Genomic DNA, 22,955 nt, shown 5'->3' with positions numbered 1-22,955 from the left:
GACCCACGGTTCACGTCTCGATTCTGGCAGAGTCTGCAGCAGGCCTTGGGCACACAGCTTCGTTTCAGACAGATGGGCAGTCAGAGCGGACTATTCAGACATTGGGGGACTTGCTGAGGTCTTGTGTCATGGACTTCGGAGGCAGTTGGGAGGACCACCTGCCATTAGTGGAGTTTGCCTACAACAACAGCTATCATTCGGCTATCCAGATGGCACCATTTGAGGCGTTGTATGGTAGGCCTTGCCGGACACCCACCCTCTGGGAAGAGGTTGGGGAGGCTCAGTTGGTAGGACCTCAGAGAGCTCAGCAGGAGGTTCGCACTATCAGACGGAGGATGTCAGAGGCCCAGGACCGCCAGAAGAGTTATGCTGATCAGAGACGGAGACCCCTGGAGTTCTCCATTGGTGATCACGTATTTCTTAGAGTTTCACCCACAAAAGGGGTGAAGAGATTTGGTCTTCGAGGTAAGCTAGCTCCCCGATATATTGGACCATTCCAGATCTTGGAGAGGATTGGAGCAGTAGCTTACCGTCTGGCGCTACCACCATCTCTAGCTGGCATTCACGATGTATTCCACGTATCTATGCTGAGGAGATACGTATCCGATCCGGCACATGTTCTGTCAAATATATCTGTTCCTATTCAGCCAGATGTTACTTACGAGGAGGTTCTGGTACAGATTCTGGACCGTAGAGAGCGTCAGCTGCGGAACAAGACTGTCCGACTGGTTAAAGTCGGATGGCAGCATCATTCTGACGAGGAGGCTACGTGGGAGCTGGAGGATACGATCCGAGCTCGATACCCCCATCTTTTTACGTGAGGTACGTGGGTTAGAGTTCCTTTCAGCATTTATACTGTTTGGTTATATTTTAGTGTTTGCTGTTAGTTATAGCGAAATTTGGGGACCAAATTTTTATTAGTAGGGGAGGATGTGAGATCTCGGAAAATTTAATTAATAGGGTTATTTGATAAATAGCCTTATAGAATTTTTCCGGAATTTTTAGAAATTTTCTGGGAATTTTACGGAGCTCGTAAGACATGTTTTGAGGGGATCAATTTCGGGTTCGGATTAAACCTGTTTGGGATACCCGTTTAAGTGAGGAAATGTTTTTAATTATAAATTTCCTTTTTCTTTTTCCTCCCCACACGCTGAACCCAACCCGATCCCTCACTTCTTCCCCGACTTCTCCTCCTCCTCCCCGGATCTCCCCTCTGCTCGAAGCCGATCTCGCTTCCTTCTCTGTTCTCTCTCACGGACGATCGGCGCCGACGGGAGCAAGGCTTCAGCTCCGGCGATCACCCTCTGCTGACATCTCTTCCCGACCCTTTCCTCTCTCTGTTCCTCGCAAACAACTCGACGCCGACGGGGCTTGCAATCGTCTTCACCGCCTGAGGAGGAGGTCGCCGGAACCTTGCTAGAGGTCGAACAAGGAGGCGGATCCTCCTGATCTCATGTTCTCAGGTCTTCCCCGAGCCTTTCCTTCCCCGATCCTTCTGGGTTTTGCCGATCCTTTCTTCCCCGATTCGATCGCTGGCTTGAAGATGACCTAGGGTTTCGAAGGTAATCTATTAAACCTAGCTGTGGATATTAGAGCTTCGGTTTTCTTCTCTGTTTACCGATCCTCATCTTCTTGGCGGTGGAATTAGGTCACGGATTTGGAGAGGTTGGAATCAGGGAGGTGTTGTTGGATTAGGGGAAGGAATCGGATCAGACTCGTGCTAGGTTTTCCCTTGATCGGATCAGTGGACCTCCACCTCCTTGCTGTTGATTGAGGTCTCGAATTGAAGGTGAGTTCTTGTTGGAATTATGTGTTGCTTGATCAGAGATCATCATTTCATGTTGATATGTGATCTTTGTTTTGATTCCTTCTTGATCCTATTGATTCCAGTGAGGGGAGGTGAGGTTCCATTCTTGCTGTGGAATTGTGTTTGGTTCCGGCAGTAACAATCACCTCAATCCAGCATCAACAGTAGGTTCGATCTGCTCTGTTCTATTTGTGAACTTTCTGATTTCGGCAGTAAACCATCCAGCAACAACAACAACTGGATTTGAGGTAAGGAATAGGATAATTGATCTTGTTGTAGATCATGTTTCGGAGTTGAATTCTAGATGATCTTGTTCTAGATTGGAATTAGGGTTTTACTTAGTGGTTTATGTGGAGGGATTTTGATACATGTTGTAACTAGTTGTTAAATTGCGTAGATGTAATTGTGTAGAATAAATCCAATGAAATGGTTAGGGTTAGGGTAATTAACCCTAATCAACCGTTGGATTTCTAATCTAATTGGTGGTTAGGGATTAGGTAACTAACCCTAATCGACCATTAGATTTAAATTGGTAAGTTGTGATTGATGTGATTAGGGTTTTGCCCTAATTTAGTTTTAGAGATTTTATTTAGCTATTCATTTGATTTAGCTAAATAAAATATATACATTGTTTGTTGACACAGGACTCTGATTCGAGACGGGCGTCTCGACTTCGGATTAGGATTGGATTGTACCTTCTCTTTGAGGCGGGTACCCTTTGACTTATCTTTTGATACTGTCTTATGATATGTATAGTTTATATATAGTTGCTAGTGATAGGTGGTAGATTTATTTCTTCCCTGGTCTTAGCTAGTTGATACCTATCACATGCTTCATCTGTTAGTTGCCTTACTTCAGGATTGGATATTTACCTCTTGCCATGTATATATATGTTCATAGAGATGCATGTCTATAGTGCTCTACTCTACCGGATTAGTTGCTTTACATGTGGGATACATGCTCTTGGATTCATGATACTTACATCATTGTTATATGTGATATCTTTGAGTTTATGCTGTTTATATCATGGTTATATATATGCGTTTACCTTTTGGGCACCCGCATATATGGAGGAGGCTATGTTCAGGTATGACATACTGTAGCATCATGCACCATCCTGCATGATTGCATGCTGGGCGATTGACGACTCCATTATTGTTGAGCTCGTCGGCCGGCTACACGGGCCTGCACACAACGTGACCACTGCATGGGTAGTGGCACAGCACCCAGGGTGTGTATGGCAGTTGCTCTGTGCTCATGGGTAGTGTGACTGCAGCGTGGTAGCAGACAGGGATCCCTCCCGTCATTGCGTACCGGGAGTTGAGAGCGTTACGCTCCCTCACTATGTTTGAGGTAGGAGGATAGGTGTACTCCGACAGCATCCCGTCCACTCGGTCACTCATCAGGGGTAGTGACGACAGAGTGCACGGTGTCACAGCCCTACCTACTCGGTCTCGCCATCGCGTGTGAGACGGCTGACTAGCGTCAGGGGTGACCATGTCATATCGCATCATATGCACAGATTGCATTTATTGTGATTGTTGCATATTGGATGATGCACTTGGGTGACTGCATATGATTGACATGCATACAGGATACATGCGTATTTGTTCTGACTATCTTTATCTGTGTATGTCCACAGTCATTCGCCCAAGCCTCGCAGGTGAGTACAGTTTATTTCAGTTATGCATTTCTTATTATTCTTGTATTACATGTTTCTGGTTACTCATTACAGTTTATTCAGCTATGCATACCTGTTATAGTGTTAGGAGACTGTACTGTAAGTCCTATGGTTTAGGAGACTGTACCTTAGGATATTACTGGTAGTTATATGTTGCTGTACATATCTATTGGATTACCTGCTGAGGTCTTTGAACTCACCCCGTTGTTACTATTTTCAGGTTGAGGCCGTCAAGAGAGATTCCAGTCGCTAGCCCCATTATCGCGAGGATTTTCTTTGTCGGATTATATTTTGCTTTTGCATCTTATATACTTGTATTGTGGGTTTGTATTGTGGACTTTACATTGCACATTCGGGTTTGCTACTTTTGTTTTCCGCTGCGGTTGTATTTCCATTACTTCGTGGATTTGTTTCTTCGTTGTAGTGGAGTAGGCTGTTTACATATATCTTCGAGGTTCTATATCGTCTTTCTTTATTAAACTGCGTGGATTGATCATATATTATATCTGTGTGGAATGTTGATATAAACTGCGTGGTTTGTTTCTTATTTGTATTGTATTATTCCGGCCGTGTGTGGCCGAGGTATAGAGATATATGTATACTGAGCTTCATATTGTCCGCCGTACAGGGGAGATGCTGCCGAAATTTCTTCGGACAGGGACTACCTGGGGTGTGACATAAGGAAATAGACCACCTTAAGCAACAAGTTAACTTGAGTGACTCTACTAACCGAGTTCAAGCCGGAACTTCAATTCAAGTTGAAAAGCTTGAGGAAGAAAATTCCGATTTGAAAGGTCAAGTCGAGTGACTCAAGAAAATGTTGAAAATGTTTGAATTGGGATCCGAGTGTCTAAATATGGTACTTGGATCGCAATGAGCCGTGTACAACAAATCAGGACTCGGTTACAAACCCAAACAAACAAACAAATCATACTTATCTCTAATCAGTCAAAATGTTAGAAGTCAAATCCAATCATGGGTTCAAACAAAACTTTTAACCAAACAAATTGAACCAAATCTATACTTGGTCCCTAAGAGTCAAATCCATTACTTAGATAGACCTTATCTAAGCGATGACTCAGGGGGAGCAAGTAGAAAAACAATACAACCAACTTGATTAACCAAACTCAACACTTAGGATTCAGTTTATTTTCTCCTTAGAATGGTTAGATAAAAAAGGCTTACCAAACCCTACAACATAACATCGGAATGGATTGGGATGATAGTACGTCAAGGAAACTTTGTCGAAGGCATGTCTAGGCTGAATATGAAATTCTACCTGGTGCACTAGACTTAGTGGATCTGACCGAAGCTACCCCAGTCAAACATGGGCTAGTAGACCAAAATTTAGTATTAAGTTTTTTGGGCGGGAACAGTTTGGAAAGTCTTCAGCAAGTGGTCCACCATTGATACACAAGAATGTCATATGCCTCGCCACTGAACTGAAAGCTTTTCCTTATGAAGCCTGCTTGATTAACCCAGAGCTAAGTTTGAATCTAACATGGGTTCAATAACCTTTTCCAAACCTAATTAAATTTCAAATCTAACTAATTATCAAATCTAAATAAATTTCAAACCTAATTAAATTCAAACCTAATTATCAAACCTAATTAAATTTCAAACCTAATTAAATTCAAACCTAATTAAAAACCTAATTAATTATCAAACCTAATTAAATTTAAAACTTAATTCCAAACCTAATTAAATTTAAAACCTAATTAAATTCCAAACCTAAATATTGTTTAAAAAATATTTTAAAAACTTATTCAAAAATATTTTAAAAACTTAAAAAAATTATTTTTTAAAATTTTGTAAAATTAATTTTAAAAAATTAATAAAAATTATTTTAAAAAAAATTTAAAAACTTATTAAAAATTATTGTAAAAAAATTATTTAAAAAAAACTTATTAAAAATTATTAAAAATTATTTAAAAATAAATATTTTTAAAAAAACATTATTAAAAATTACAAAAAAATATTTTTTAAAAATAATTATTTTAATAAAAAAATTTATTAAAAATTATTAAAAATTATTTTTAAAAAAAAATATTTTATACACTTATTAAAGATTATTTTAAAAAAATTATTATAAAACATAATTAAATTTTTTGAAAAAAAAAACTTAATTAAAATTTTTTTAAAACTTCATTAAAACTTATATTAAAACTTAATTAAATTTTTTTTATACTTTATTAAAACTTATTTTAAAACTTAATTAAAAACTGTTTTAACTTAATTAATTTTTTTAAAAAAACTTAATTAAAAACTTTCTTAAAACTTATTTAAATAACTTAATTAAAAACATTTTAAAAACTTTATTAAAACTTATTTTAAAACCTAATTAAATTTTTTTAAAACTTTATTAAAAATTATTTTAAAACTTAATTAAAAATTTTTTAAAACTTTATTAAAATTTTTTTAAAACTTTATTAAAATTTATTTTAAAACTTAATTAAAAACTTTTTTAACTTAATTAATTTTTTTTAAAAAAAAACTTAATTAAAAACCTTTTTAAAACTTTACTAAAACTTATTTTAAAACTTAATTAAAAACTTTTTTATAACTTTATTAAAACTTAATTTAAAACTTAATTAAAAACCACTTTAAACTTTATTAAAACTTATTTTAAAACTTAATAAAAAACTTTTTTAAAACTTATTTTAAAACTTAATTAAAATTTTTTTAAACATTATTAAACTTATTTTAAAATCTTAATTAAAAACTTTTTTAAAACTTTATTAAAACTTATTTTAAAACTTAATTAAATTTTTTTTTAAACTTAATTAAAACTTATTTTAAAACTTAATAAAAACTTTTTAAAATTAATTAATTTTTTTTAAAAAAAACTTAATTAAAATTTTTTAAACTTTATTAAAACTTAATTAAAAACTTTTTTAACTTAATTATTTTTTTAAAAAAAACTTAAATAAAAACTTTTTATAAACTTTATTAAAACTTATTTTAAAACTTAATTACTTTTTTTTAAACTTTATTAAAACTTATTCTAAAACTTAATTAAAAACTTTTTTAACTTAATTAAATTTTTTTAAAAAACTTAATTAAGATCTTTTTTAAAACTTTATTAAAACTTATTTTAAAACTTAATTAAAAACTTTTTTAACTTTATTAAAACTGATTTTAAAACTTAATTAAATTTTTAAAAAAAAACCTATTAAAAACTTATTAAAAATTATCTTTGAACTTATTAAAAATTATTTTCTAAAAACTTAATGACTTAATTTAAAACTCTTAAAACTTAATTACTTTTAAACATAATTAAAATATAAAAAAAAAATTGTGTTCCGTCGACCGAACAAATTTATCGAATTGACCGAACTAATGTTGAACAGGTCAATGATACTTAAATTGTTATAAATTAATCGGTCAACCGAACCGATTAATCGGTCGACCGAAAATAATAAATTCTCATCCGTTCAACTGCTCTCGACCTACCCTGTATCTGTGCCAAAGTTAATTTATCGGTCGACCGAATGTCTACTTACTGGTCAAAAGGACGAGGAATTAAGGGATCGATCGACCAAACCCCTTATCGGTCGATCGATCGACCTCTATAAATACAGGTTTCGGCAAGCCGAAAGCCTCATCCCCCAAATCTCTTTTCTTTGCTTTCTTTCTTCAATAAGAAGTTCTTCTCGCCAGTTTCAGTTTGTCTAGCAGCCCGACAATGCCTCGGTAACCATTTCTTTGTTCTAAATCTTTTAAAATGCTTATACACAATTATTTATTGCTATTTTTTTTATATATAGTGAAAAAACTACAGCTATTGCACAACGAGAGGCTAGCTCTCTTAATCCTAGTCAGGACGCTAGGTTTTCTACTGAAGAGTTAAGGCAATCTTTTCCAAATAAAAAATTTAAGGTGATAGGTACTCGTTGTCTAGATCTCAAATTCTACCAAACCTTTTGTCCTGAAGCCATAGAGATCAATCAACACTATCAACATGATAGCATTATCTTTTGTAGACATGCATACAATCCTATTCTTTGTTCAGAATTTTACCACAACTTGTGCGAGCTTGATCCTCATCACTATAGGACTAGGGTCGCCACTAGAGGGATGCTCTTTGATCTGGATATGTTTCTTAGGTTTTTACAAATACGACCCTCAGTTAATCATATCATTTTCAGTGCTTCTATTCCAGATCCATTATCTGCTCCATTTGCACATCTTACTCTTGATATTATTATTGTTGACTTCTTTGAGGGACCACGTCCTAAAAAGATGTCTACTGTACCACTTAGTACGAAAGACACTCCTTTTTATAAGATGGTTGTCTCCTGCATTCATCCCCTGTCATCTAGAGATCAGGGTATTTTACGACCACTCCATCTTTTTCTGATGTATGCATTACGACATAAACTAGAGTTTGACTTAGGCTACTAGGTGTTCCGATCCATTATCTATTATACGGGGTATAGTACCTCGAATAAAGTTCATATGATCCAGTGTCATGTTCTTACTGCCTATATTGCTTCTCTGGGTGTGGGGGTTCATCGGGGTGAGTTGATTGAGTTATCAGATTTTGATCTTGTCAGGGTTAGGCAGTTGTCCTTGGCTGGGATTAAGACTAGTGACGAGGGTCTTGTGTATAAACGGACTCATCCACACTACATTCCACCGGCTGTCGAAGATCCTATTGCTGAAGATGATCCGGTCCCAGTTACTGCACCTCCTCCAGTATATATTGATCCAGGTTTTGCCATGACACCCTACTTTGATTTTCCTTTGAGCAGTTCATATGCTCCTCCTCCTCCAACTAGTGACTTCTTTACTCGTCTGTAAGATGATATTTTTAGTCAATTTAACTGCTTGGAAAAAAAATGGATGATCAGTACAACTCTCTTCAGGGGCAAATTGTAGATTTTCGTCAAGAGATGATGGATAGTACTGATGCTTTAGAGAAGGAGCAGCGGAGGATCTTTGACTATTATCGAGATGATGAGGATGAGATGAGTGATTTTAGGATCTGTTGCTTATGACTTATTATATCTATTGATTTGGATTATGACTAAGTTTAATCTTAAGTAATTTTTAGTTAGTAATGTCTTTTGGTAAATTTTATAGAATAGTTTTTCTTTCATTTTGAAAATTATTACTTAGTTTATTTTTTAAAAAATATTTTTGTGAAAATCCCTCCTTCAAAAGTATGGTTTTCAAAACTATTTCAAAGATATTTTCTTTTTTTGGAGTAGCCTAGGTACTACCATAGAATTGCATGATCCTATAGATCTAGGAGCCAACATCTCACAAGCACAGTAGGATCCCTTGTTTGATAACTTAGAATGGGTGAGATGCTTAGGTCTTAGCCCTAGATTTCAGATACTTATGTCAGTGCATCGCTATAAATCTGGGCTTTAAACAACATACATGAATCAATTTGGGTTAACTAGCTAGTAAAAACCTAGTTAGTACTAAATACTCAAATTGACCAACCTGAGTCTATTGCTATTATCTTGTGGTAGTTATCTATGTACAAAGGTTGGACATTTCATTATAAGGACATTTTTAGTCTTTTTGCCCATGCTTGGACTTTTAGGTTGTTATCAATTCTAGGGGGAGCCTTGACCTATGCATTTTTCAAAGTTTTTGAAAATCCTAATTTTTAAAATATTTATATTTTTACACTTAGTAAAATTCTTTCATATTTTTCGACTTTTAAAAGTGTTCAAAATTATTTTTGAAAATCCTTTTCAAATTCTTTTTATAAACATTTTACCTTGAAAGTTTGTTTCAGAAATTTTAACTTAGTAAAATTATTTTACTGGTAAAACTTTACTCTCTTCAAAATATTTTACTTAGGAATACTTTTCAAAAGTTGGTCTCTTTAATATTATTTTTTAGTAAAATTTATCTCTTTCAAGGTATTTGTTTAACTTAGGAAAATTATTCTTTTCAAAATTATTTTATAGTTTTTCTTTAACTTGGTAAAATTTTTAAAATTATTTTATCCTATTTTTGAATGTCAAAATTACCTTTTCATTTTCATATAATTTTTGGGCACTTAGTTAAATTTGTTATACATTTCAACCTTTTTTGGTTTGTTGGTCTTCCCCTATTTTTGATGTGTGTCAAAGGGGGAGAGATAATGAATTTAGAGGGAGTTGTTTAACTCAGCAGGAGAATTTAAAAATCAAATTGCCTGTTTATTTAATTGTTGCATATTTTTAACTTAACTTTGAACCTTGGTTTCCAAACATCAAAAAGGGGGAGATTGTTGGTGCAAGTTGCACCAGAATCAAACCTAAGTTTTGATGTTGTCAAATGTTCAAGTTAAGTCTTGCTATGATCTAACAAGTTGACTAAGTGTACAGGATGTTTACTCAACCGGGAAAGACCTAGTTAGAGGTTAGGCAGGAGAAATCTTAGCAGATCGTGGAACCCAGGTGTAAGTCCAAGAGGGTCGAGGGGACCTGATGCTTGGCGGTATGATCGAGAGGTCTAGAGGACCGAAGATCAAGAGAAAAGTCCTGGGGAGCTGATCAAGACTGACTGAAAAGTCCAAACTAGATCTGGAGAATCAAAGTTTGGCAGGTAGGTTAAGGTAAACAAACTGGAGGAGCGATAGTGAGGTCAGGTTCCCGAACGAACAATCTTAAGTCGCTGATCCAATTGAAGAAATAAAGAAGGTTTTCAAGTTGAGATCAAGACAGTCCTACTGCCTTTATATTACTCATGCTTTTTATTACTATGCTAATCTCTGTTTTGCAGGATATTTTGGCTAACACTATTTTGTAGGTCAGATATGATCGGTCGACCAAACCAAAGGATCAGTTGACTGAACCAGGTCAATTCAAACCAGTAATAAGCACAGAAAAGATCAAACCAAAGTCCGATCAAAGCATGATCGGTCGACCGAACCGTAAGATCGGTAGACCAAACCTTAGTGACTCAGCACTGCCATCACCGATCAGAAGCAAAGGAAAGAAAAGTCGATCAGTCGACTGAACAAGGTGATCAGTCGACCGATCCAATCATCATTAAACAACATTAAAAGAAGATCTCTAGCAGATTTCGACGAACAAGGAAAAGGCTTGTTCGGTCGACCGAAAAGATGGTTCGGTCGACCGAACCATTAAATACCAGTAAATGTAAAAGATCGAGCCAGCTTCGGACTTCGACCAGGAAGGAAGAGAGCGGGTTCGGTCGATCGAACAATGGGATCAGTCGACCGAGCGTTCAATACACCTATAAATGAAGGCTCGAAGTCAAAGGCTTAGCAACTTTTTCTAATCTATTCAAGAGTCCTTATGCAAGCTTGCCGTGCTACGAAATTTTATCAGTCCTACAAAGCTAGTCCATCCGATCGAGCTTCAACTTTAAAATTCCATTGTTGGTATATTCCTTTTTGTATTGCACTTAATTCTATAAGATAGTAGAGTGTTACTTGTTGGGTTTTTCGGGCCGCGAAAACCGCTTTTTCGCGTCGCGGAAACCCCGAAACCCTGCCACCGGATCCGTGCAAAGAATAAAATTTCGAAAACCTATGAGTACGAGTTTCTAAACCTCGATCTATAGTAGATCTACAAAGAAGAAAGGTTATACCCTTGATACGAAGCCCTTCGCAATCCCGCTCGTCCTCGATTTGCCGGATCTCGAAAGTGTCAAAGTAGACACTTCTCTATGTGTATCCACACAAGCAAGAAATGGAGAAAAACATCTAAGGACGTGCTAGCAACCTTAGAGATCAGTAATGGAGGAGATGAGAGGGAGAGAAGAGAAGAGCTTGAGGAAGAAGAAGGAGTGAATGAGAATGAATGAATACACCTTGTGTAACTCACACACATGTAACCTCCCAAAAAGTGGCCGGCCACTTTGCTTCTAAAACTCCCATGGATTATCAAGAGCCAAGTCTCTTGATCTCCTCCATGAGGTGGCATTTGGTCAAGTCAAACTTGACTAAATGAAGAAGCCTTGATGATGTGGCATTGGTCAAGAAAAAGTCAAGTCAAAACTTGACTCTTCATCTTCCTACTTAAGTCAAGTCAAACTTGACCACTTCTCTCCCTTGGTTGATCTAATCTAACCATTGGTTCAAGTCAATTTTAATTTAATGAATCACTATTCATTGAATTAAATTAATTCAATGAGTCTAAGTCAAAATTAGACTCACTTAACACATGAACCAAATTGAGTCCAACTCAATTAGCATAATTTAGATTACTCTTAATCCAATTTGGTTCATCACATGAACCTAATCCTTTAGGTTCATCAAATGAACCTAATCTCCATCTAATTGCCCTTTGTGTGTGACCCTATAGGTTCTTATAACGTTGGCAATGCTCCTAAAACCATTTAAAAGCATAAGTAATGAGCGGTATCTTGCAACACCTCATTACTACCCAAGTTATAAGAATGTTGAGATCCAACATCACCTTGTGACTACTAATTGTGACTCCTCACAATATATGACAAGTGTCCTTCTATCCAAAACATCTAGATTGATCAATGTGAGGCATAGACCGTGTCATCCTCTGATCAATCTAAATCTTGAACTCCAAGTAGACTCACTAAATCAAGTAAGCTCAATATCTCATATTGACTCATTTGGGCATGGCCATGCACTTCGTGGTCTCACTCTATCAAGAATATTGATGTCTCTCCGGTCATATAGGAGGGATAGATCCCATCTACATCACTCATATCCCTCTGCATAATTCATTACATACCCAGTAATCGCCTTTATAGTCCACCCAGTTATGGGTGACGTTTGACGAAACCAAAGTACATAATTCCTTATGTAGGGAACCATGATGACTTCAGGTCTAAGGACTAGTAGTCATACTAATAGCCACATGAGAAAGCATATGACACTCATATAATGATCCATGATACTTTCTCATGGTGGGTCATTCAGTATACATTCTCCAATGCATACCCATATGTCAACTTGATATCTCTATATCCATAACTTGTGAGTTTAAGTCATCGAGTTGACCTATATGCTAGTCTTATTGCATTAACATTGTCCCTGAATGCTAATACTCGACTAGGAATGATTAAGAGTAGTGCTCCCTATATCATCTCACTATCGGTTCAACTAACCGATTGATATAGGTGAGAACAGTTTACTCAAGGACGCTATTATACTTAGTTTATTTGGCACCAATACAAGTAAGTATAATAACCAAAACACATGCCTTTATTTATATAAGAACATGATACAACAAGTCCATAATACAATCATCAAATGATTTGCTCCAGGGTTCTAACTAACATTACTATCTTACATCATTGTACCTATACGATCCACTTCTCTCCGAAGGTTTCGGAAAGAAGTGTCATAGTGGTTTGCCCATCGGTGCGGTCAAGGACCGCGGGCCTTCGAGTAGGAGTCGAGCTAGGCTCTGAACGAAGTAAACAAACGTGTCTCTCTCTTTACTTTCCGCTGCACATTTCTAAATTCGAAAAGAAAAGAAAATTTTTAAAGCAAGCGATATTCACCCACCCCCCTCTATCGCTAGCATTCGATCTATCACCACTGGATGTACTGCTGTCGGAACTGGCGTAAAAGTGTTAACATCTTTCCTGTGGCCAGTTTGGGCCTCCTCCACATTAATGAACTCCGAATCCTGCTCGATTAATATGTCAAAATTGGTAGGATGGTTCCTAACCAAATCCTTAAAAAAGTCATTGTCATTAAGCCCCTTAGAGAAGGCACTTACCAAGATCTCCATGGTGGCTAATGGAACATCAATAGCTACTTGGTTGAATCTCTTAATATAAGCCCTAATAGATTCTTTATGTAACACCCACTAAGCTTTTAAGATAAATATGAGAATGATGAATTTGCCTTAGAAAAATATTAGTAGAATGTTGAAGCAAAAAGAAATAAAATGAAATAAAAAGAAGAGGAGGTCAAGGATTGAACCTTGAACCTCTTATATTATAATTTATAGAATTAATTAGTAGAAACCAATTAGGATAGAGAGAAGATAATGATAGCAAGGAAAGGGAATGCATGATAAAGATAGGAGTAAAGATCTAAGAAGAGAAAAGCAAGAAAAGAGCAAGAGAAAGGCAACTTGCCTTCCTCCCTTCCTCTCTCTTTTCCCTCTCTTGCCGTGACCTTAAATGGAGAATTAAGGGGATTCATTCCCCCTTGTTTCATCATGAATGATGAGAATAAATTATAAAATAAAATAAATAAAAGAAAATAGAAAAAAAGGCTAAGGGAGAAGGAAAGCAAAAACCAATTTTGCTACCTCTTCCCCCTTAACATAAAAGAGAGTATGTAAAGAGGAGATTTTATTTTTCTCTCATTTCTCTCATTCTCTCCTCTCCCTCACTGAACCCTCAGTCCCCTCTCCTCCATCTTCGGCCCCAATCCAAGGTTTTCTCCTAAGAAAGCCTAAGATACAAGGAGGACTTAGCAAGCGAATCAAGGGAAGGGAACTAGAAGAAGAGGCTACTTCTTCCATCACCACACCTTAGATCCACAAGTGAAAAGGATGTAAGCTTCTCCTCACCTATGGTACAAGGCATTTTATGTGCTTTTTGGATTTTATGAGGATTAGAAAACCTAGAATAGAATTTAAGAAAAATTCGGCCAAAGAAGAGTTTTCAAATCTAGGAAGGTTTAAACAAGTCCTCATTTCATGATATTTTTTCTATGCTATGTAGGAAGGTTTTCCTTCATGTTTTTATACCTATATGATGCTTGGTCACAGGAGTACCTAACCCTAGAATTTCAGCCAAAAATATTTTAAAGAGGTTAGGGAAATCATTGTTTAACCAAACTAGTACAAGATTCCCTCCATGAATTACTAAGGGTCTTTTGTTGGTTTTCTTGCTTAAAAGTTACTTGGAACCAAAAGAAATCCACTCATATGTTTCGGCCAAGAAAAGAGATTAGGGTTAGGAAGACCTTTAAATTTAAGTAACCATGTTTATATGATAGAATATAGAGTTCTCTTAAAGAATTGCATGTTGAATATTGCTAGAAATTCATGAACTCTTCATTAAGATTTTCGGTCATGATAAGATGGATAGCTTAGAAAAGCTTAAACAAAATTTTAACATGCTCAAGACCTCTGTGATATTAAGATATGAAAGTTGTTTAATGCTCTCATGCTTAATTAGGGTATAGAGAATTTAGTTACATGATATATGGCATGTAAGATCACAAGGGTCCTAGCTTGTTTATGAACCAAATTTGTATATAATGTTCTTAGTAATTTTTGCCATGAAACTTACTTAGGTTTTCCATGCTTTAGGCCACTTAAAACCTAGTTTAGAGATTGGTAGGTTTCGGCCATGAGGAAAAATAAAAGAAAAAGGAAAGAAACCTAGAAAGCCTAAGACACAATTCACATGTATATTTATTATGCTTGTCTTTATACATGCTATGAAACTTGTATGACTTCCTATGCTTTTAGGCTATTTGAAGCAAAGTTAAACACTGATGAGTCTCGGCCAAGTAGGGTTTAAATGACCTAGAGGCCTTAGAATTGAAACCAATTGTGTTAAAAATGCTTCTTATTGAAATATGATAATATGTTGATTGAGTCACATGCTTGTATAATTTTTCCATGACCTAAATGGACCATTGTATGTTTCAGCCATGAAGGGATAGATGCCCTAGAAACCCTAGAACAAAAATTAAATATGCTCATATCACTCTACATGAAATATGATAAGTAGAAAGTCAAAGTTCTCATGCTATATGTTGTTTAATGACCTAAAATGAGGCTAGGGTAAGTTTCGGCCATACCCATTGTATGATGCCTTATTATGAATTTATACATAATGTTAGTTCAAGTTCACATGCTTGTATGCTTGCTTTTTGCCCTAATGAATACTTGTTAAATTTCGGCCATGACATATGTTAAGGGCTTGAAGAACTTATGAACTAGCTCAAATATGCTTACTATGTTACTTGGAAAAAAAGGCTATAAATATGGTTTAAGGTTTCCATGCTTTCATGACATTTGGGACCTTGTTTCACACCTGATAGGATTCGGCCACATGAAGTTTAGGAACTTGGAGAACTTAGAAACCAAGTTATTCATGCTTATAATGCTTCCTATGAAATTGATGTGATGATAATTTAGGTTCCACATGCTTGGAGGTTATTTTTACCTAAATTGAGATCTAAAGGGGGTTCGGCCATGATAAGAACGCAAGGGATTAGGAAGCTTAGAACTCAAGCTAACTATGTTACCATGTTTCTTATGATAGTATAATCACATGATACACCCTTATGCTTAAACATGTATGCTTGTGATTTATACTTTCCATGATATGATATGTGCTTAGAAATATGCATGCTTTGATGATATGCTATGTGCTTAAAATATGCATGCTTTCATGATATGCTATGTGGATAGAAATATGCATGCATTGATGATATGCTATGTGCTTAAAATATGCATGCTTTCATGATATGCTATGTGGATAGAAATATGCATGCTTGGATGATATGCTATGTGCTTAAAATATGCATGCTTTCATGATATGCTATGTGGATAGAAATATGCATGCTTTGATGATATGCTATGTGCTTAAAATATGCATGCTTTCATGATATGCTAGGTGGATAGAAATATGCATGCTTGGATGATATGCTATATGCTTAAAATATGCATGCTTTTCATGATGTGCTATGTGGATAGAAATATGCATGCTTTGATGATATGCTATGTGCCTAAAATATGCATGCTCTCATGATATGCTATGTGGTGAAAATATGCATGCTTTTATGACATGATGTATGCCTAAGTGATGCATACTTTTTATGACATGATGTATGCCTAAGTGATGCATACTTTTTATGACATGATGCATGCCTAAGTGATGCATACTATTTATGATATGATGTATGCCTAAGTGATGCATACTTTTATGACATAACGTATGCCTAAGTGATGCATACTTCTATGATATGCTATGTGACTAAATGATGCATTTTTATACATGCTACTTTACTTTGTAAGGCTTGTACCAAGGGTGGGCTCCTAATCAGCCCCTAGGCCTTTGGTTGTGTGATCCAGGCTAGTAAAAACAAAGGGATGGGCTCCTTAGGACGCCCCTACGTCTATGGCTGTGTGATCCGGACCTAGTTCCTAGTATGATTCAAGACTTGCTACCTTGGATACTTAGGTAGCGTGCATATTTACGTGATTTATCTATATGTGGTACAAGTCGGGGGCCCTGATTATGTTGATATTATGTTCAAGTATATATGTAAGAAGAAATGGTTTTAAAGATCATGAGACATACAAATGTTTTTCGGATACATGTTTTTCAAAATCATATTGCATATACCTTATGATCATGTTGTGATGATGCTATGATTTATGATATGCCATGATTAGATACGATTATGTTATGTTTCATGCTATGCTTTAAGAGCTTAATATGCCATGCCACCTTATGATGATACTATGATATGCCATGATTAGATATGATTATGTTATGTTTCATGCTATGCTTTAAGAGATGATATGCCATGACTAGTTATGATTTTGTTATGTTGCATGATATGCTTAAAGAGTTTGATATGTTATGTCATGACTAGTTGAGATCATGTTAAGTTGAGACATTCTTTGATCATGTGATGATTTTTGGTTTTAGTGAGTAGGAAAGGAACTTACTGAGCCATGAGTGCTCATAGCTTACTTTCCTTGTACCACAGATAAAGGAAAAAAAGTTGGATGAGCTAAAGGAGCAGCAGGAGAGGCAAGGAGATGTGTGTGGCAGTGGCTAGGCAACCAAATAAGAACCTGCTTTAAAAACTTTTAAAGAACTATGCTTTGGTATCATGAATTGTAGTACCGTATGTGTGACTTGATGTTATGTTTCTACTAATTTTGATATCATGTTATTGATGCCATGATAGTGTAGTTCAGATTTGATGAAAAGAAAAACAAAAAAAAAGTTTTTATTAAACTAAGAAAATTATTTTAAGTCTTCCGCTATTTTAAAAAGAAAAATTTGTACATGGAGTATCGTAGCCCCGTCCCTTAGGGTTAGCAGGGAGGGCGGGCGTTACAGGTTGGTATTAGAGCCAAAGTTTTTGCCAGCTCACTACACACACATCAAGCCTCCGACCTGCCGCTCCAAGTAAGAATGTTTATGCTTAATTTTATATGCTCATGCTTATTTTCTTGTGTTATATTATTTGCTTGATTTATTCTTTGAATTTCTTATATTGCTTACGCTTAAATTTCTTGTTATATATTAATGCTTTATTTGCTTTATTGCTTGTGTCACATTATTTGCTTGCTATTTATTTCTTTGCTTTATTATATTGCTTATGCTTTATTTATGATGCATGGTTGCTACCTTATTCTTTATTTTTAGTCATAGTTTTAGACTAGGATTGCATCTTGGTAGGTTAGGAATAATACCAGAACAATCTCACAAATGGATAGAAACAAACAAAACAGTACGTTAGATTGGCTAAAAAAAACGATAACCTCTTACACTAGTCTATTTGTCATTATTTAGATCAACATGGTTAGGACACGCAATGCCCGAACCGAGGGGACATTGACCCCACCAGACCTGACACAGGTAGTCGCAGACCTCCAACATCAGATCACAGAACAACAGCAGCTGATCACTACCTTAATGGGTCAGCAAGGCAACCCAGTTACCCCACCGACAAATCAGAATACACTACCAGTTATACCTACAGCCGCACCAGTACCCCCGGCAGCCCCTACTCCGATGGTCCGACAAGAGGCCTATCGGATTCAGTGGCAAAGGCTTAAGCCGGATGCATTATCGGGAAACTGCGAACCATGGGATGCGCAAGCCTGGCTCAAGATCGTGGAAAGCATAATGGAACTACTGGACTGGCCTAAACACGAGAAGGTCAAATGCGCGTCGTTCTGCCTTACCGGAGATGCCCGGATGTGGTGGGACCGAGTAAAAGAGAAAAGGCAAATAAACCAGATGTAGTGGACGGATTTTGAGACAGAGTTCTTAGAAGAATTCTTCCATATGCAAGTGACCAACAAGCACTATGACGAGTTCACTGAGTTCCGGCAAGGTGATCTGTCAGTTAACGAAGCCGTCAAGAAATTCAACTGCCTAGCACGTCTGTGCCCAGAACTGATCCGTACCGAAAAAGAAAGGGTCCGGTTAATGTTAAAGATGCTCCAACCTGAGATAGCTCTGAACGTAGCCGGTGGAGTTAATAGACTGCAGACTGTAGAGGAGCTAGTCAGCAGTGCCCTGATTACAGAGCACTACCAGAAAGCAATGAACTAGGGCAAGAACCAAGCACTGACCGGAGGACAAAAATCGTACAATACCAGAACCGACTGGAAAGGAAACTCAGGTGGAAAGAGGAAACAGTGGAACAACACAAAAGGTGGTCCGGCCAATAAGCAAACTAAATACCCTCAATGTACCACTTGTGGAAAAATGCATTCCGGAGTATGCCTCCTAAGCACCAGGAAGTGCTATAGCTGTGGAAAGGAAGGTCATCTAGCGAGAAATTGCCCAACTCAGCCTCAGGCACCACCTCCGCAGAACTTTCAGAACAGGAGTGCCCCCGCACAGCTTCACCAGATGCAAGCTGCCATAGAAGGGACTTCAATCAGCCAAGGAAGATTGGAAGCCCCTCCCCTTGTGACAAATGCCAGAGTCTACTCCCTTACCCAGGAAGACGTGGTGAACACCTCTACTGTCGTCACAGGTCAGCTATCTAATTTCAGTCAGTATGCTAGAATTTTATTCAATGCTGAAAGTGAACTGATGAGGGAATCCATCGAGAAACTGAGACATGTTTCATATCCGTTAGTTGAAACCATGTCCGGACGACTCTCTACCCTCACCATAACACCAACGTTATTTGAGAACATGTTAGAGAAGCAAACCAGGGACCCGAGCCTTCAAAGAATTAAACAAGAGACCGCAAAAGGAAAGAATGACGGGTTCCGTATCGCAGACGATGGAATATTATACCTCAGGGATCGATTATGTATTCCAGAGGATCCAGAGTTGCGAAAGAAGATACTGGAAGAAGCCCATACAACGCCTTATGCAATGCACCCGGGTTCCACTAAGATGTACCAGGACCTGAAAAAGAAATTTTGGTGGTCCGGTATGAAAAGAGAAGTGGCTCAGTACGTCAGTACTTGTCTGACCTGCCAAAGGGTAAAAGCTGAACACCAGAGACCCGGCGGATTACTACAACCTGTCCAAATTCCAGAATGGAAATGGGAAGAAATCTCCATGGATTTCATTTCAGGTCTACCCAGGACGACAAACGGATATGATGCTATATGGGTGATCGTGGATAGATTGACGAAGTCTGCACACTTTTTGGCGATCAAGATGACTTATTCAACTGAACAACTAGCTCAGATATATGTTAAGGAAATTGTCAGATTACATGGTATCCCTAAGACCATTATTTATGATAGAGACGGACGTTTTGTCTCGCACTTTTGGGAGTGCGTTCAGAAGGCCCTCGGCACGAAGTTGTTGTTTAGCACAACCTTCCACCCACAGACTGATGGGCAGACTGAAAGAGTAAATCAAATATTGGAGGATATGTTAAGAGCTTGTGCCCTGGACTTCAAGGGGAGCTGGTGCCGATATTTATACCTGGCAGAATTCGCCTACAATAATAGCTACCAAGCTACTATTGGAATGGCACCTTACGAAGCTCTATATGGGAGGAAGTGTAGGTCCCCTATATGCTGGTATGAGAGTGGTGAAAAGAAGGAAATGGGGTTCCGAACGGAACTTATTGATGACACCACCCGAGCTATACAGAAGATCCGCCAACGAATAGAAACTGCTCAGAGTCGGCAGAAGAATTATGCCGATAAACGGCGCAGATTTGGTATTCCTTAAGGTATCCCCCATGAAAGGGATAATGAGGTTCGGAAAGAGGAGCAAGTTAAGCCCACGATACGTAGGACCGTACCGGATTTTAGAAAGAGTGGGCCAAGTCGCATATAGACTAGAACTACCTCCAGACATGGCAGTCATTCACAATGTGTTCCATGTATCGATGCTCAAGAAGTGTACTCCTAGCACAGATCAAGTAATTGAGCCACAGTCGGTACAGGTTCAAGAGGACCTAAGTTACGAAAGTAGACCTATTCAGATCTTGGACCGAGAAGTCAAGAGGTTAAGGAATAAAGAAATACCCTTAGTAAAGGTTCTATGGCGGAATCAACGATTTGAAGAAGCCACCTGGGAACGCGAGGACGATATGAAACAAAAGTACCCAGAGCTATTTTAAAGTTTGAGGACGAACTTTTTAAGAGGTACGGGGTACTGTAACACCCACTAAGCTTTTAAGATAAATATGAGAATGATGAATTTGCCTTAGAAAAATATTAGTAGAATGTTGAAGCAAAAAGAAATAAAATGAAATAAAAAGAAGAGGAGGTCAAGGATTGAACCTTGAACCTCTTATATTATAATTTATAGAATTAATTAGTAGAAACCAATTAGGATAGAGAGAAGATATTGATAGCAAGGAAAGGGAATGCATGATAAAGATAGGAGTAAAGATCTAAGAAGAGAAAAGCAAGAGAAAGGCAACTTGCCTTCCTCCCTTCCTCTCTCTTTTCCCTCTCTTGTCGTGACCTTAAATGGAGAATTAAGGGGATTCATTCCCCCTTGTTTCATCATGAATGATGAGAATAAATTAGAAAATAAAATAAATAAAATAAAATAGAAAAAAAGGCTAAGGGAGAAGGAAAGCAAAAACCAATTTTGCTACCTCTTCCCCCATAACATAAAAGAGAGTATGTAAAGAGGAGATTTTATTTTTCTCTCATTTCTCTCATTCTCTCCTCTCCCTCACCGAACCCTCAGTCTCCTCTCCTCCATCTTCGGCCCCAAGCCAAGGTTTTCTCCTAAGAAAGCCTAAGATACAAGGAAGACTTAGCAAGGGAATCAAGGGAAGGGAACTAGAAGAAGAGGCTACTTCTTCCATCACCACACCTTAGATCCACAAGCGAAAAGGATGTAAGCTTCTCCTCACCTGTGGTACAAGGCGTTTTATGTGCTTTTCGGATTTTATGAGGATTAGAAAACCTAGAATAGAATTTAAGAAAAATTAGGCCAAAGAAGAGTTTTCAAATCTAGGAAGGTTTAAACAAGTCCTCATTTCATGATATTTTTTCTATGCTATGTAGGAAGGTTTTCCTTCATGTTTTTATACCTATATGATGCTTGGTCAGAGGAGTACCTAACCCTAGAATTTCGGCCAAAAATATTTTAAAGAGGTTAGGGAAATCATTGTTTAACCAAACTAGTACAAGATTCCCTCCATGAATTACTAAGGGTCTTTTGTTGGTTTTCTTGCTTAAAAGTTACTTGGAACCAAAAGAAATCCACTCATATGTTTTGGCCAAGAAAAGAGCTTAGGGTTAGGAAGACCTTTAAATTTAAGTAACCATGTTTATATGATAGAATATAGAGTTCTCTTAAAGAATTGCATGTTGAATATTGCTAGAAATTCATGAACTCTTCATTAAGATTTTCGGCCATGATAAGATGGATAGCTTAGAAAAGCTTAAACAAAATTTTAACATGCTCAAGACCTCTGTGATATTAAGATATGAAAGTTGTTTAATGATCTCATGCTTAATTAGGGTATAGAGAATTTAGTTACATGATATATGACATGTAAGATCACAAGGGTCCTAGCTTGTTTATGAACCAAATTTGTATATGATGTTCTTAGTAATTTTTTCCATGAAACTTACTTAGGTTTTCCATGCTTTAGGCCACTTAAAACCTAGTTTAGAGATTGGTAGGTTTTGGCCATGAGGAAAATAAAAGAAAAAGGAAAGAAACCTAGAAAGCCTAAGACACAATTCACATGTATGTTTATTATGCTTGTCTTTATACATGCTATGAAACTTGTATGACTTCCTATGCTTTTAGGCTATTTGAAGCAAAGTTAAACACTGATGAGTCTCAGCCAAGTAGGGTTTAAATGACCTAGAGGCCTTAGAATTGAAACCAATTGTGTCAAGAATGCTTCTTATGGAAATATGATAATATGTTGATTGAGTCACATGCTTGTATAATTTTTCCATGACCTAAATGGACCATTGTATGTATCGGCCATAAAGGGATAGATGCCCTAGAAACCCTAGAACAAAAATTAAATATGCTCATGTCACTCTACATAAAATATGATAAGTAGAAAGCCAAAGTTCTCATGCTATATGTTGTTTAATGACCTAAAATGAGGCTAGGGTAAGTTTCGGCCATACCCATTGTATGATGCCTTATTATGAATTTATACATAATGTTAGTTCAAGTTCACATGCTTGTATGCTTGCTTTTAGCCCTAATGAATACTTGTTAAATTTCGGCCATCACATATGTTAAGGGCTTGAAGAACTTAGGAACTAGCTCAAATATGCTTACTATGTTACTTGGAAAAAAAGGCTATAAATATGGTTTAAGGTTTCCGTGCTTTCATGACATTTGGGACCTTGTTGCACACCTGATAGGATT

General features: G+C 36.9%; 1 long non-coding RNA gene across 1 annotated transcript; it reads left to right on the top strand.

Annotated features, from left to right (window-relative positions):
- Positions 1–1,325: 1,325 nt before the first annotated feature.
- Positions 1,326–2,512, top strand: LOC122009866. The gene is made up of 4 exons (XR_006119677.1): positions 1,326–1,562; positions 1,649–1,789; positions 1,891–2,055; positions 2,452–2,512. It is a non-coding gene; the product is annotated as an uncharacterized LOC122009866 (long non-coding RNA).
- The last annotated feature ends 20,443 nt before the right edge of the window (positions 2,513–22,955 follow it).

The sequence above is a fragment of the Zingiber officinale genome, chromosome 8A, assembly GCF_018446385.1.
Source record: "Zingiber officinale cultivar Zhangliang chromosome 8A, Zo_v1.1, whole genome shotgun sequence".
In the NCBI taxonomy this organism is placed as follows: Eukaryota; Viridiplantae; Streptophyta; class Magnoliopsida; order Zingiberales; family Zingiberaceae; genus Zingiber; species Zingiber officinale.
Note: the sequence above shows the minus strand (reverse complement) of the source record. Positions and strands in the feature narration are given on the sequence as shown.